Source organism: Falco naumanni, chromosome 4 (genome assembly GCF_017639655.2).
Source record: "Falco naumanni isolate bFalNau1 chromosome 4, bFalNau1.pat, whole genome shotgun sequence".
Lineage (NCBI taxonomy): Eukaryota > Metazoa > Chordata > Aves > Falconiformes > Falconidae > Falco > Falco naumanni.
This window is the reverse complement of record NC_054057.1, coordinates 84,340,745-84,353,643: the sequence shown is the minus strand read 5'-3', so window position 1 is coordinate 84,353,643 and position 12,899 is coordinate 84,340,745. Positions and strand designations below refer to the sequence as shown.

At 53.4% G+C, this 12,899-nt stretch overlaps 1 protein-coding gene and 1 pseudogene across 3 annotated transcripts in view; one reads left to right on the top strand and one right to left on the bottom strand.

The window, feature by feature from the left end:
* Positions 1 to 3,139: 3,139 nt before the first annotated feature.
* LOC121086574 lies at positions 3,140 to 4,421 on the bottom strand (annotated as a pseudogene).
* A 1,047-nt stretch (positions 4,422 to 5,468) lies between these two features.
* The window catches only part of RNF216 (ring finger protein 216), an 80,845-nt gene continuing 73,414 nt past the window's right edge, over positions 5,469 to 12,899 (top strand). Inside the window, exons 1-2 of one of the 3 annotated variants that reach the window (XM_040591199.1) lie at positions 5,469 to 5,608; positions 5,990 to 6,209. The gene's annotated coding sequence lies outside the window, so the exon portion shown is untranslated. Of the gene's footprint in view, positions 5,609 to 5,911; positions 6,210 to 12,899 lie in introns of those variants that run through there. The other 2 variants (XM_040591198.1, XM_040591200.1) reach the window with 2 other exon arrangements.

Sequence of the window (12,899 nt, the reverse complement as noted above, 5' to 3'; positions counted from 1 at the left end):
AATAAATACTTTTTGTGAAGTATTCCTGATTTCTGGGATCCTTTTGGTATGTGGACGTAGCGAACAGAGAGGGCGATTCCTGCAGCCCGCTCCAGTGGATGTGGTGTGCTGTAGGACTTGTGCACTATGTGAACTTTTTGAAAACATGATAAAAAAGATAATATTTCTCTTAGGAGATCTTGCAGAGCTCAAGGAATTGACTGCCTCTTTCATGGAAGTTTGGCAAGTCAACTAAATTCCTCAAGTAAATTTTACAGTCTCTGCCTCTTCCTGCAGGACGTACAAAACAAGACTGAGCAGAAAGTGCTGCTGTCATAGTGGCAATTTCTTTTCTGATTTGTGATGATGCTCCTGTGTCCCGGGCACTCTGCCTGCCCTGCCCCCTAGTATGCGCTTAAAAAAGACATGGCAGAATAGGGTTTAATTCACAAAGCTCTTTATATTTTCTGTTGGAGCTTTACAGTTTGATGTAAACTAGCTAAACCCTCTCCCTTGCTTCCCTTTTCAGTCTCTCTTCGCACGTGGCTTAGGGTAAAACTAAAACCCCAAAGCTCTGCCAATAAATAATCTCAGATTAAATCCTTTCAGGTGTGGTGGGGGATGGAGGGCAGGAGGAGAGGATGCTGCTTCAAATTAGCATGATGAGAGAGAGGCAAGCTCAAACAAGACCAGAAGGGGGTTATAAAGATTTATATGAACCCCCTTCTGCAATCTGACAACTCCTTGCTGGATGGATGATGCAAACAACGCCCACTTCTGCAGATGCTCTCCCAGCCTTGGCTGCAGCATTATTGTGTTGCTTCTATCCCTCTAGAGAGCAAGAGCCCCTGACATGGGGCCGCGGCGCTGCTGCATTGTACAGGCACGCAGTAAAAGAAAATCCGCTGGGCGAGCTCGTGGCTGGACGGGAGATGGCAGGAAGGAGGTCAGGCACCAGCGGGTTGAGAAGGACAGATGTTTTCTTGCACCATCACCTGGGGTTTATGGCCTGCAGAAGAGAGGTGTTGCAGGGGCAGGTGAGTGTGGCTTCACAGATGCTGTGGGAGAGTCGTGCCAAGTTTGCTGATCTCTGTCCCAGATTCAGAAGCAGTTGGCACCCGAAGCGGAGGTCAGGCTGCGGCTGGAAACCATATGGCTGAGCTACAGCGGTCCCTGCGCAGGGTGGTGGGGGGAGAAATGTTCCTGGGGGGTGGGGAGACCCTGGCCCTGGTTGTGGTATTTGGGCAGGACAAGATATGCAAGAGAAACCTGGATGCGGTGATGCTGCGGTAGGAAAGATAAGCAACGTGAGTCTTGCTGGTCCAGCCTGGTGACCCTGGTCGGAGAGCTACCGTGCATTGCGTCTTCCTGGGCTGGTGTAAAGCATCTGGTCTGGGAGACTGAGAAATTAAATTTTAATTGGATGCTGATTAAATGAACCTGGCTGCCTCTCCCCATTCCAGTCTTGGACACGGCCAGGCAAGACCTGCCATCACGGTCCCGCAGGGCTCTGGAGCAGGAGCGTGTCTCGCCCCGCTGACCCGAGGGCAGGTGGCCGGTGGCACTGGGCTTGGGCAGCTTTTCCTGAGTGTGCCAAGGATGCGTGGGCCTGGTGCTGTGCGCCTCAGTACGCATCCAGCAGCGGCAGTGACGGTGACATGTCTGCACAAGGCGGATCTGGGCTGGATGCTCCAATGGGTCCATCTCCTGGTGTGGCTCTGCAGGAGGGTGGCAAGCCAGTGCCCTTTACCCAAAGGGACTGTCCTGCTTTCAGCTGCCATAGAGTTATTTTTTCGTCTCAGGAGCTGGTACAGCACTGTGTTTTGGGCTTAGTCTGAGAACAACGCTGATAACGCACTGATGTTGTACTTGTTGCTAAGTTATGTTTAAATGAAGTCAAGGACTTTTCAGTTGCTCAGGCTCTGCTGCCACAAAGGCTGGAGGGGCATGGGAAATCAGGAGGGGACACAGGCAGGACAGCTGACCCGAACTGGCCAAAGGGCTGTTCCATACCATGGGACACCACATTCACTGTGTAACTGGGGGAGTTGGCTGGGGCTTGCTGGTCACTGCTGGGAACTGGCTGGGCAGTGGTCAGCAGGTGCTGAGCAGTTGTATTGTGCATCACTTTCAGGCTTTCTTTCCCCTTCCCTTTGGATTTTATTCCTCTCCCTTTCTCTCCTTTTTTCATTATTATTATTATTTAATTTCAATTATTAAATTGTTCTTACCTCAATCCTCAAGCTTTACCTTTTTCCCCGATTCCCTATCCTGCTGCCGGGGGTGACTGAGCAGCTGCGTGGTTCAGTGCCAGCAGGGGTTAGACCTGGACAGGGACCGATCCCTGCCCTCTGACATGGGCTGTGGTTATCGTCACCCTGTCACCAATTACTGTCACCACTGTCACCGGCTGCCTGCGCTGTCCTGTGACACAGCCTCGTGTTCAGGCTTTGGGATGGCCAGGGCTGACCCCCTGCAGCATCAGCTACTGTGCCCTGGGTGTGCCTGGGCTGAGCCCACCTCGGCGTCAGCCCCCCGCCACCCCCAGCACTGCCCCATGGTGGGGTCACCGCCACTGGCCGAGAGGGAAGGGCAACATGTCACTGGCTTCGCCTCTATGAGCATCGACGGCCGTGGAGGGGGCCAGGCTGAGGTCCCCCAGCACCCCCATGCCTTGCTTAGGGCAGGGACCCCCCTCTGCCAGGGGTCCTTATGCCTTTGCTTTTTGGTGGAAATCCAAAAGGAGTTCCCCACCCCTTCCCAGGCACTGGAATTTCATCCCCCTTTTGTGGAATGGGGGAGATGGTGGTGGCACGTGGGCAGCGTGAGAGGGTGGTCCCTGGGGAGCCCCCAGCAAAAGGCTCAACTCAAAGGGTCTGGCTGAACTGATCAGGGAAAGCGGTTACCAGAGGACTTGCAGGGGGAGCCTAGAGCCCCACTTCCCTCCGGGAAATTGTTTTTCAAACTAATTTGGCAATAAACTGTTTTTTAATAGAGTTCCTAGATAAAAACTTCACTGCCAGAAAGTTGTTTAACAAAAGGCTGAGGGTGAGTTCGGTGATCAGAGCTGCCCCGCCACCAGGGAGCCGATTCTGTCCCACCGTTTGCTGCCGTAGCCAGTACCTCTTACTGACCAGCACCGTGTCCCCAGCGGAAGGGCTTAACCGGCGTGCAACACGAGCACCCACCTCTCCCAGGGAGCACCCATCTTCTCCAGAGCCCCCGGGAGCCAGGCGATGGCTGGGGGGCAGCAGGGGCTGGGGGCCAGCAGGTCCTCGCTGTAATTTTTGGGGAGCAGCGAGTTGAGAAGGGGGTGAGGCAGCTGTTGCTGTAGGCCAGGCAGGTCAGGAGGAAGCTGATGGAGATGATGGTGGTGCTGCCCTAGTCCCCCTGCTTGTACCGGGATGCTGAAGAGCTGCCCTGGCCAGAAGGGCAGGGAGCAAGCCCAGGAAGCGAGTACAGTGCTGAAGATCATATACAGGACCTTCTGCTCGGGACATCAGCTGGTGTCCATGCTGGGAATGAGAGCCCGCTGGAACCTCCGGTAGATCCCAGCCAGCTTGGCGTACAAGCAACAGATGGTGACACCTAGCGCGAGGATGCAGGTGTTGAAGAGGATGGTGAGGTACAACTTGTAGGTTCCCATCCACCACGTAGGGTGGCACACGCGCTTGGTCACCCTGTCATGGTGGCTGGTGTGCAGGTCAATGAAGGTCGTGCTGGGGAGGGCGAGGAGGAAGGCCACCAGCCACACCAGGTGGTGCCTTGACCTGCACAGGGTGTCCAGATGCCTGACATATGGCCAGGTAGTGCTCGGTGCTCGTGATGGTGAGGAGGAAGATGCTGGTACACGTGGTGAGGAGGTTGAGGCTGAAGAGCTTTCTGCAGCCGCGGTCTCTGAAGTGCCGGTCATGCACAAATTACACGCAGACCATGTGGGGGATGGTGGGTAAGTGCAGGAGGTCGGCCAGGGTGATGGTGTACATGTACATGAAGCTGGTGCACCTTGCGCAGATGGCGTTGGCCACCAGCGTGTGGCTGGTTCCCACCATCCCAACCGCACACACGGGGTCCGAGGAAGAAGGTGACCAAGAGGTTGCTGGTGCTTTCAGCAGAGGCACTGGGCTGGCTGGCAGCATTTTTGGGGTGGCAGGGCACCAAGGCACGTGTGCCCAGCTCCATCCTCCCTTGCCAAGAGCTGCCCAAGGAGCTTTCCTGGGGGAAACCCCACGCTGCAGAAGCGGGCCCAGCCCTGCCGGCAGCAGGTCTCTGCCCCGGCGAACCCCGCGCTGCCCGGCCCTGCCTGGAGAAGCCGTTTGCCTTCCCCGTGCACAGTGAGGTGGGGGACCAGCCTCGTGGAGGTGGGACTCGTCCCTCTGCCCTCACGGCAGGGACACCAGGACACCCCAGCCACCCACCAGCCCTTCCTGAGGCCCCCAGCACCCGCCCTGCTCCTTCCGTCAGGTGCATTGCTGCAGATGGACCATTTTCTACGAGATTTGGGGTTATTTACTCTTCTTTTTGATCCCCCCCCCTCATCTCCTGGGCCTCTCCAGCTCTGCAGTGCTGTTTGACCTCGGGTTCATGGCCCACCACCCGCCCCCCTGCTCCCCATAACCAGGTAGCAAAGGAGACATTAATGTCATCAAAAATCCGCCGTGGTGTCTTGTCCCCAGGGCTGCTCCGTCCCATGGCTGGGCCAGGGGGGTGACAGGGGTTGCTGGACCTTGAGGGTGTTCTGGGGATGGCAGCCGGGCAGAGGCAGCCGGGGGGGTCCCAGGAAGGTGAGGAGGGTCCATGGAGCAGCTTGGCTCTTTCATGAGCATCCTCTGGGAGATGGCTCCTGGCTTCAGCCAAGCTTTGGGGCCAAGTGAGCGACACCGGTGACAATAAACCTGCCCGGTCCACAGGCAGCAGAGCCCCCCAGCTCTGTTCCAGGGCCGCCTGGCACCCCAACCCAGGATTGAAGGCCCCTGAAGGCAGCAGAGCCCTGGGGGGGGTCACCCTGGGGTCTGGCTCCCAGCCCAGGGGCTCTGCCAAGCCCCCTCCCCCGGCACAGCACCCCAGGGGCCCTGTCCTCCTTCCCCCCCCAGCACAGCACCCCTAGGGGCCCAGCACCCCCCAGGGACCCCACAGAACCCCTAGGGATCCAGCACCCCCCGGGGGCCCTGTCGTGTCCCGTCCCCGCCCCGGCACAGCATCCCCCCGGGGTCCTGCCCCCCCCCCATGGCATAGCAGCCTATAGAGGCCCTGCCCCCCCCCCATGGCACAGCGCCCCGTGGCGTCCCTGGCCCCCCTGCAGAACCCCCCCTCCACCCCCGGGAGCCACGTGCAGCAGCTCGCCCCGCCCCTTCCCCTCAGGCCCCGCCCCCTCCCCGGACCACCGACCGCCCGGAAGGGGGCGGGGCGGCGGTGCCTGGAGGACCGCCCTCCCCCGCCTCTATGGTAGGTTTGCCGAGACGGGACGGCGTGGGCCGCCCATCTCTCCCTCGCCGCTCCCTGCTCCCCGCCGCTCCTCTCTATGGTGCGGGGCGGTGCGGTCACGTGGCGCGGGCCGGCCGGAAGGAGCCGGGCAGCGGCGGTTAAATGAAGCGGGGCCGGAGGGGCGGCGCGGGGGTGGATGGGTCCGGTGAGTACCGGCCGCGGGCCCCTCCCCGTGGGCTCGGCGCGGCCCAGCTCAGCCGCCCCGGGGAGAGCGGTGGCGGGTTCGCACCGGGTTTCCCCGCCCCGTCCCCTGGGCCTCGCCCGCCCCCTCGGCGGCGGGCTCGGTCGCTGCTCCTGGCTGGGGCCGGGTTCCCCCCCGGCTCCCTTCCCCTAAGGGCCGGGTTCCCCCCCCGCTCCCTCCTCGCCCTCCCCGGGGCCGGCCCCGCTGTTTCCTGCCCCGGGTCAGCGCCTGGCCCCGGTGCGGCCCCCGTTCCCCCGGGGGTCCTCCCCCGGCGGGGCGGTGAGGCGGGTGGGGGACACCCGGGCGCGGTTTCGGGGCGCTGCTCTCCTCACCGGTTCGTTCCAGGTGCCCCGGGCTGGGCGTTTGTGCTCGGGAAGAAAAACCGCGTCGGCTGCGGAGCTGGTGGGGGCAGGCGGCTGCGAGCCTGTGCTGCTCCCCTGACCCCCGGCTTGTTGTGGAAACACGCGGTGCCGTTGGGACATCTTGACATTTCAGGCATCTGCTGTGGGAGCTGCTGCAGAAAAGAAACCCAAAACACAGCTGTCCTCGGAGTTGAGGGATCTGTGTAAGAGATACTCCTCCTCCTCTTCCCCCCCTCTCCCTACCGATTCGAGTACTAGCTCAGCTTGGGGGGAGAGAGCAGGCGCTGGAGTGTTGCCGCACGCAGCATTTCTATAACGGAGGTCTCTGGTGGGTGTTTCTGCTGCTGGAGCTGCGCTTGTTCCCCCAAACAGCTGGAGGAAGGTCGGGGTTTCACCAGCTTGTGAGGCTGAAGAGCTGTAGCTCACTCCCGTGTGCGTGTGAAGAGGAGCGGAGCTAGCCCAGGCAGTGCTCCTGCACGCCGCTTTGGGGTGAGCGAAGTGTCAGGTTGGCTCAAAAAGTTGTTGTTGGCCTATAGATCCGCTGGCTTCGCAGCTGTGCTCGTTGGAAGCCCTGCGTGGCTGCTGGCAGGTAACGGCCGCTTGCACCTGTGAGTCTGGCGGGGGAGGTTTTTATTTTCATCTCACCTTCACTTTGTGACCTGAAGTGTTGTCTTCAAATGACGTCTAATACCTTAAAGTCTTGTTGAAAAATACTTACGGCAGAAATGTATCTTGCGTACAAACAAATTTAGTTGCTGGTGTTTATATTGAGCTTCCTTACTGCTCATCAAGCAAGGTTCATTTTCTCAGGAGAAGTGTCAAGGTTTGGTCACTGTTTTCTGAGACCTCTGATGCTTTAAAAAAGAAAAGCTAATGTCACTGCTGTGCACTTTCATTTTCATTATCCAGTCGTAATGCTGACAGCCTATAGCTCGGTTGTCTGTGTGCTTTTCACAGTGTCTCTTGTGTTTCTTTTCCAGCTTACTGAGTGCCCTACAGAGCAGCAGACTCCTCTTACTTTGTTTTGGGCAGCAGTCCTAAAAGCAGTAGCTAATTGCCTTGGTGGCTAAAAGGCATGGGCATTCTTAGTGCTAAGACCTCTGAGCAGATCCCTGCTTGTTCTGTCTCTGTGGTTGTTTCTTCCTTTCTTACAATTTTTGCTGTCTTAATTGATGTGCTTTGGAGCTGCTGCAGGTTTCCAGGAGTAGCAGTGGAGGAGAAGGAAAGTGTCCTCCATCAGGTAGATAGACTGGGTTTTGTCTATCCTTGTGTGTGGCTGCCTCCTGCTTCCAGAGGGGATGGCATAAGAGCTTTTTACCTCCAGTGGCCTGTTTGGAAGGTGAGGGAGGATATTCTGAGACCCATCATTCTGCAGACCCAGATCTTGAGCAGGTTCTGGTATGTTCCTGTACAGGTACTGGGCCGTAGGAGCATGCAGCACAGACCATATGGTGGAACCCATTTTCTTTAGGACTAGCGGAATTGCAGGGACAGCTTTTAGTTGCAGAACTTTGGATTTATAGCTTTAATCTGAGCTTTTCATTTCTAGGATGAATGCTGTGCAAAAATTCCACTGCCTTACATCAGGCTTTTTGATACTGTAAACATCTTAATAGAATTCATGTGCCCAGTGTCCACATGGTGTGACTAGATGCTAATAAATGATCATCTTGACAGGACTTTGTGCCTGGAATACCAAGACTTGGGAAAGAACTTGGACCCACTTCCTGAAGATCTGTAGAAACATTCAGCCTGCTTGGTAGTGCTGCATTTTGGTAATGGGCCTTCTTCCATTGCTTTTTCTTGCCTTCCTGGGATGTTTTCCTGTTGGCCTGGCTCGGGCAGCTGCATAAGTCTGGGCACAAGTAACAGTTCCTGGAAGAGTGGCTGGATCAAGCTTTACTGATGATAAGGTCCATGCCGGTTTCCAGCAGGAGGGTGCTGGCAGCCTGTTCCTGGGCTTGTGTTTCAGAAGCTGTCTCAGAAGTCCAAATTCCTGGGTAGACCAATGCTTTGTCTGCCTGAGAATGCAGTGGGCGTTACTGCTGCCAGTGAGCTACGATCGCTGGCAGCACGGCTTGTGCTTTGAAATTGGACACAAATGGCTAAAAAGTCCCGTGGCAAAAATAGGTGGGGAGAGTGTGCAACTCCTGCGACGTCGGCGCAGCTGGAGAGAGGCAGGAAGCCTGTCTCGGGGGCCAGGAGCTGCTTAGCAAGCCAGAGTAACACAAACCCAAGCGCGAGAGGCATGGAGCCCTTCGGGTGTTTTTTAGTGCCTGCTGGAAGAAGCTCCCATTCGTTAATTTGCGATGGGTGTCTTATTTGTTTCTCTTTAAAGCCATTGTGAGTGGTTTACTGTGTCATAGCGCCGGCAGCTTGGCGTGGCAAAGGGTGTCAGGGCTTGCCACTGGCTGCATTCTTTTTGGGACAGTCAGAACTGCACCGCTAATTCATCTCATCAGAAGCTTGGGAGTTTTTTTGCACATGGATTTGGTCTGGAGATATTTTAAGTCTCCATTTAAATTATTGAATTCAGACGTCATCTTAACTACTGAAAGGAAGGGCGCTAATAGGCTCAGAAGTCTGTGTGCGCTCTAAAATAATAGCGGGTTTAATTGCTGTTGGTAGATGGGTGGGCTTTTCAAGCTGCTGCATGTAACTTTGGTTACTCCCAGTAGGATCTGTCCCGGGTGGGCGGGGTGGTGGTGGTGTAAGTGCCTTTTTTTAATACCATGAGCAGTGGAAGGTGTGAAACATGCAGCTGACTTGAGACCCTAGCTTCCAGTGGCAGCCCAGGAGATAAGGTTATTTGTGTACTGGTGTGGTAGTTCCTGTGTTTGAAGTGCAGCCGAATAACGTGCTGATCAGCATTAGTCTGAGGAGGAGTGGAGTAGTTTCATTTTAAGCAGGTTACTGGAACGGGAAATGTGGGAAATTGGGGGAGGGTAGGCAGGGAGAACAAGAAAAAAAAAAAAAGGCAAAAAAGGCCACTTAGCAGTGCCCTGGTGGCTTGAATAAGTTATCTTTGCCAAAGCACTGAGATGGAAGATAATAAGGAATGTTTTACTGAGCTGGGATAATCTTGTTCTCAGCAGCATTCATGTCGCTTTTATAGAATTTCAGGTTTATTTTGGAATATCTCAGGAGTAATGTTTTTCCCCTGGGTCAGTGCTTAAGAGCTTGTGGTAGTTTTAAATTTGTAACAACCTTTGAGAAAGCTTAATTCCTGAGGACTAGAAATAATATTCCTTCTGAATGACACCTTTCTCTTAATTACCAGCACCACTGTGGTCCCCTCCCTGCGTTCACGAGGGGAGCTGTCAGTGCCTGATTAAATGGAAAAAGCATTGGGCTTTGGGGGAAGATTTCAGCACAGGGGCAGCTGCTACCCTGAGTCATGATGCTCTCTTGCAGCGTTTCTGACCCAGGTCACGGGGAATTTAAATCTAAGCACGGCTTTCTCGCTGGCTTTGGGGGAGCCAACTCCTTTGCTGATGCCAGTGCAGCCTGCCTGTTCATGGGGTGACTTCTGGAGGCTGTTGTTGTCACTTGTAGTGAGAAGCAAAGTTGGCAAGCTGAAATCTGGGAGTGTACGTAGGTGTCAGGGTGACCTGAAATGTTTTCAGTTGGCTTCTGAGGACAAGCGCACTTGATTTGCTTACCTCTGTAAGGAGGCCAAGCTAGTGTTTGCATTATTTAGATAAATATTTGGACAAGATCTGTAGAGGCATCGTGTGCTATTACACTGTCGTATAAGGTGGTCGGGATTGGTACCAGCTAGAATTTTTTTGGGGGGGAGTATAAGGATGGAAAATGGCCTCTAGTAATACATTCTTGTCGAAAGCACCTCTCCGTAAAGCTCCCGTACTTCGTTGTTGATACTGATGTGCTCTTACCAAGCTGTGGGCACTGGTGTTGCTGTTTCCTGGTTGGAGAAAGGCAGACAGCGGTTGGCTCTTCTGCAGCCTTTGCAGAACTAGAGTTAGGAACAGATTTACGCTTTTACTTCCAAATACCATCCCAAAGACATGATGCATTCTTATATTTGATGGGTGGGGGGAGGGAGGCCTCTCCCTGATGCTTCTTGCAGATCATTTTTGCTTGAAGGCACCTGAAGGCTGGTGGTGGAGGGAGCGCTTGCCCGCATACCTGTGGCAAGTACAAAATGTTGTTGGCTAAACGTGTTACAGTGGCACAGCAGAGTGGAGCAGGCAGCGATGTTGACAGCTGCCTGCAGCACAGCGGCAATGCTGCCTAGAAGACTTTCCTCCTCTCCCTGCTCTCGCCGTAGCGTGCTGTAATGCAATTTGAGGAAGATGACAGCAGCAGTATAATGGGGAGGCAGGAAAAAAGCTTTTATTCCCTTGCAGGAAACCAGCAGCGTACGGTGTTTCATACTTCCCTGCTGCTAGGATTTCCAGCTACAGATGAACGAGACTAGCAGGACCCATTAGCAGTAACTTGGGTAGCATAAATAGTTCATGTCCTCTCTCTATATTGTTAAACCGGAATCCTATTGTAGTTGAGCAGGCTTCATTGTGTATAAACTGGGAGGTGCCCTTGGATCAGCCATGACGAGCACAGACCAGCTTGCAACAGCTGGAACGCACCTCTGACTCGAGCACAGTCTGAAGAATGCTCCTCAGCTTAATGTTTTTATGTTTGTTTAGCAGTTTGTGGCTGCTTTTAATGACCCTCTATCCCAGATGGTTAAATAATCTGTTTGATGTTGTACTGTTGCAACACCCAGGAAAAGAATTTATATTTTACTGTGTGAAGGCTTAAACAGTGTTGGACACTTGACTGCGATGACTAAGGGGTAGGCACGCAAATTTGCAGCCTGAAGACAGTTGTGTCCTTAGCAAATGGTCTGATTGCAGCCTGTGCAACCTCTTGGCTGTGGCCTGTAGTGGTTTTTGTAGTCTTGCTTATGCAAAATGTTTGCCTTGGGATAAAATTGTTAGGTACCTTGCAGTCTCCTAAATCTGTATGGCTGTGGACCTGGAGGATTAATGTGCAGTGTGTGCTTCTTTCCTTGCTTTTTAGCTGGCCAGCTGATCATTGTTTCATTTATGAACTTTAATAGTCTCAGAAGAGAATAATGCTGGATGTGGAGCATCTCTATAAATCTGGCCATGATCAGATTTCAGCGTTTTCAGTTCTGATGTAGTGGTATGCTTATCTCAAATACAACCTCTTTGCTTTTCTGCTATTTTAACATATTCTGCCTAAACCCTTCCGTGACCGCTGCCACGCAATGTGGATGAACTCAGGCTGGACAACTGTTGGGAGCCTGGAAGGGCTGCCCTCAGTTTTTGGTGCTGAGGGCTTGCTTGCTGGGCTGGAATTGGTTGGCCACAAGGCTAATGCATGGATGCGATAAAAAAAAAAAACCAAAAAACAAAACCTAACCCCAGTTTAACACAAGCAATTGCTGGCTGGCTTGAAAATCTTGTAACAACTGGCCATGTGCAGTGCTTGAGCAGTAAGGGTGTAAGTTACTGTTCTTCAGAAGGGTTGGTGGTAATCTCCTCGTTGCTGGGTCCAGTAGGCAGCTTTTTTTTTTTTTTTTCACTCTTTCCAGCAGGAATCGGTGCAGAGTGTGGACTTGCTGCTCAGGTGTTGCACACGCCTTGCGAGGTTTCCATCGGTATTTTACTCTCGGTACGTCGGGCAGTTTAAGATGTGTTTCACTGTGCAGGGAACGTGGCCTGTTGGCTCAGTATGGCTCTAAGCTAGCTCTTGCACGTATTGAAGCCCTTCATCTGAACGTGTAAAAGCATCTTTCAAAGGCAGTGCCTGATCTTGGACTGGGAACACGTATTGCTTGTGTGCTGGTTGGGTATCAGCTGTGGTTGCATAGTGTCAGCTCTTAGGCAGCAGTTTAAGATCTTCCCCCTTCTTGCAATTTATTTTAGCATCTTAGTTGTGTTCTCCCACTTATGCCATGGTGGATGTGTGAGGAGAGAAGGCATCTGATCTGAATTCTACAAAAGACATTTTCCAGGGCATTTCTTCTCAAAGCTTAACAAATGCTGGTAGAACTCTGCGTGAGAGGAGGTGACGTGCTGTGGTGTGGAAACGTGACCATCTTAAGCAGGTCTTGCAGGGAAACCCTTTTTAACATGAAGCCACAGCTTCTGGCCGCTCACCCTTGAAATTATGGCAAGTGCAGATGCTTAACATGGCTTAAAAAAAAGGGTACAGTTGGAATAACCAGAATATGTGACCTGTGAAGTCATTCTGTTTGGAAGTCCCTAATTCTGGGATGTTTGACACCTAGATTGGTGGCAAGCTTTTAAGTCGATACTTCTAGAAGTACTGTGCAGACTGACACGGAAATCTTCCTTTTTTTGCTAAGGTGGGCTAATGCAGTAAGCTGGGGTTTTTCCCCTTCTGTGCCACCTCAAGGTCAAGTCTCAGCTTTTACATTGTCAGCAGCTTTGCAAAATTGTGAGCTGTGCTTTGCAGACTGCAGCTATCCTTGAAAACAAAGGGGGTTTTTTTTTTGGTCACTTTTAAAATACGATTAAAACACCCTACACCCTTTCTTTCCATATTTGCTGCTGGTGGTGTGTTGGGCTTTATTCTGGAACACAACTTCCCAGGGGCAGCTTAGATGGTTTCCCGAGTTGCTCTGCTGGGCAGCAGCTTAACATCTAGGATGCCATTGCAACCTATCAATCCTTTGGTATTTTATAGTCTTCTGGCTAGTAGCGCAACTAAAACTGACGCTTTGTGCTTTCTAGCCCTCTTGGTTTTGGTCTAGTCAGTCCCTCGCCGCTGCTGTTAACAGCAGTTTGCCAGTTGCGTGCGACCTGCCTCCTCCTTATTCCCTGTGCCCCCTGCAAACAGGGCTGTGAGCGGAGCAGGCTGCTGGTGCCTCATCTGTG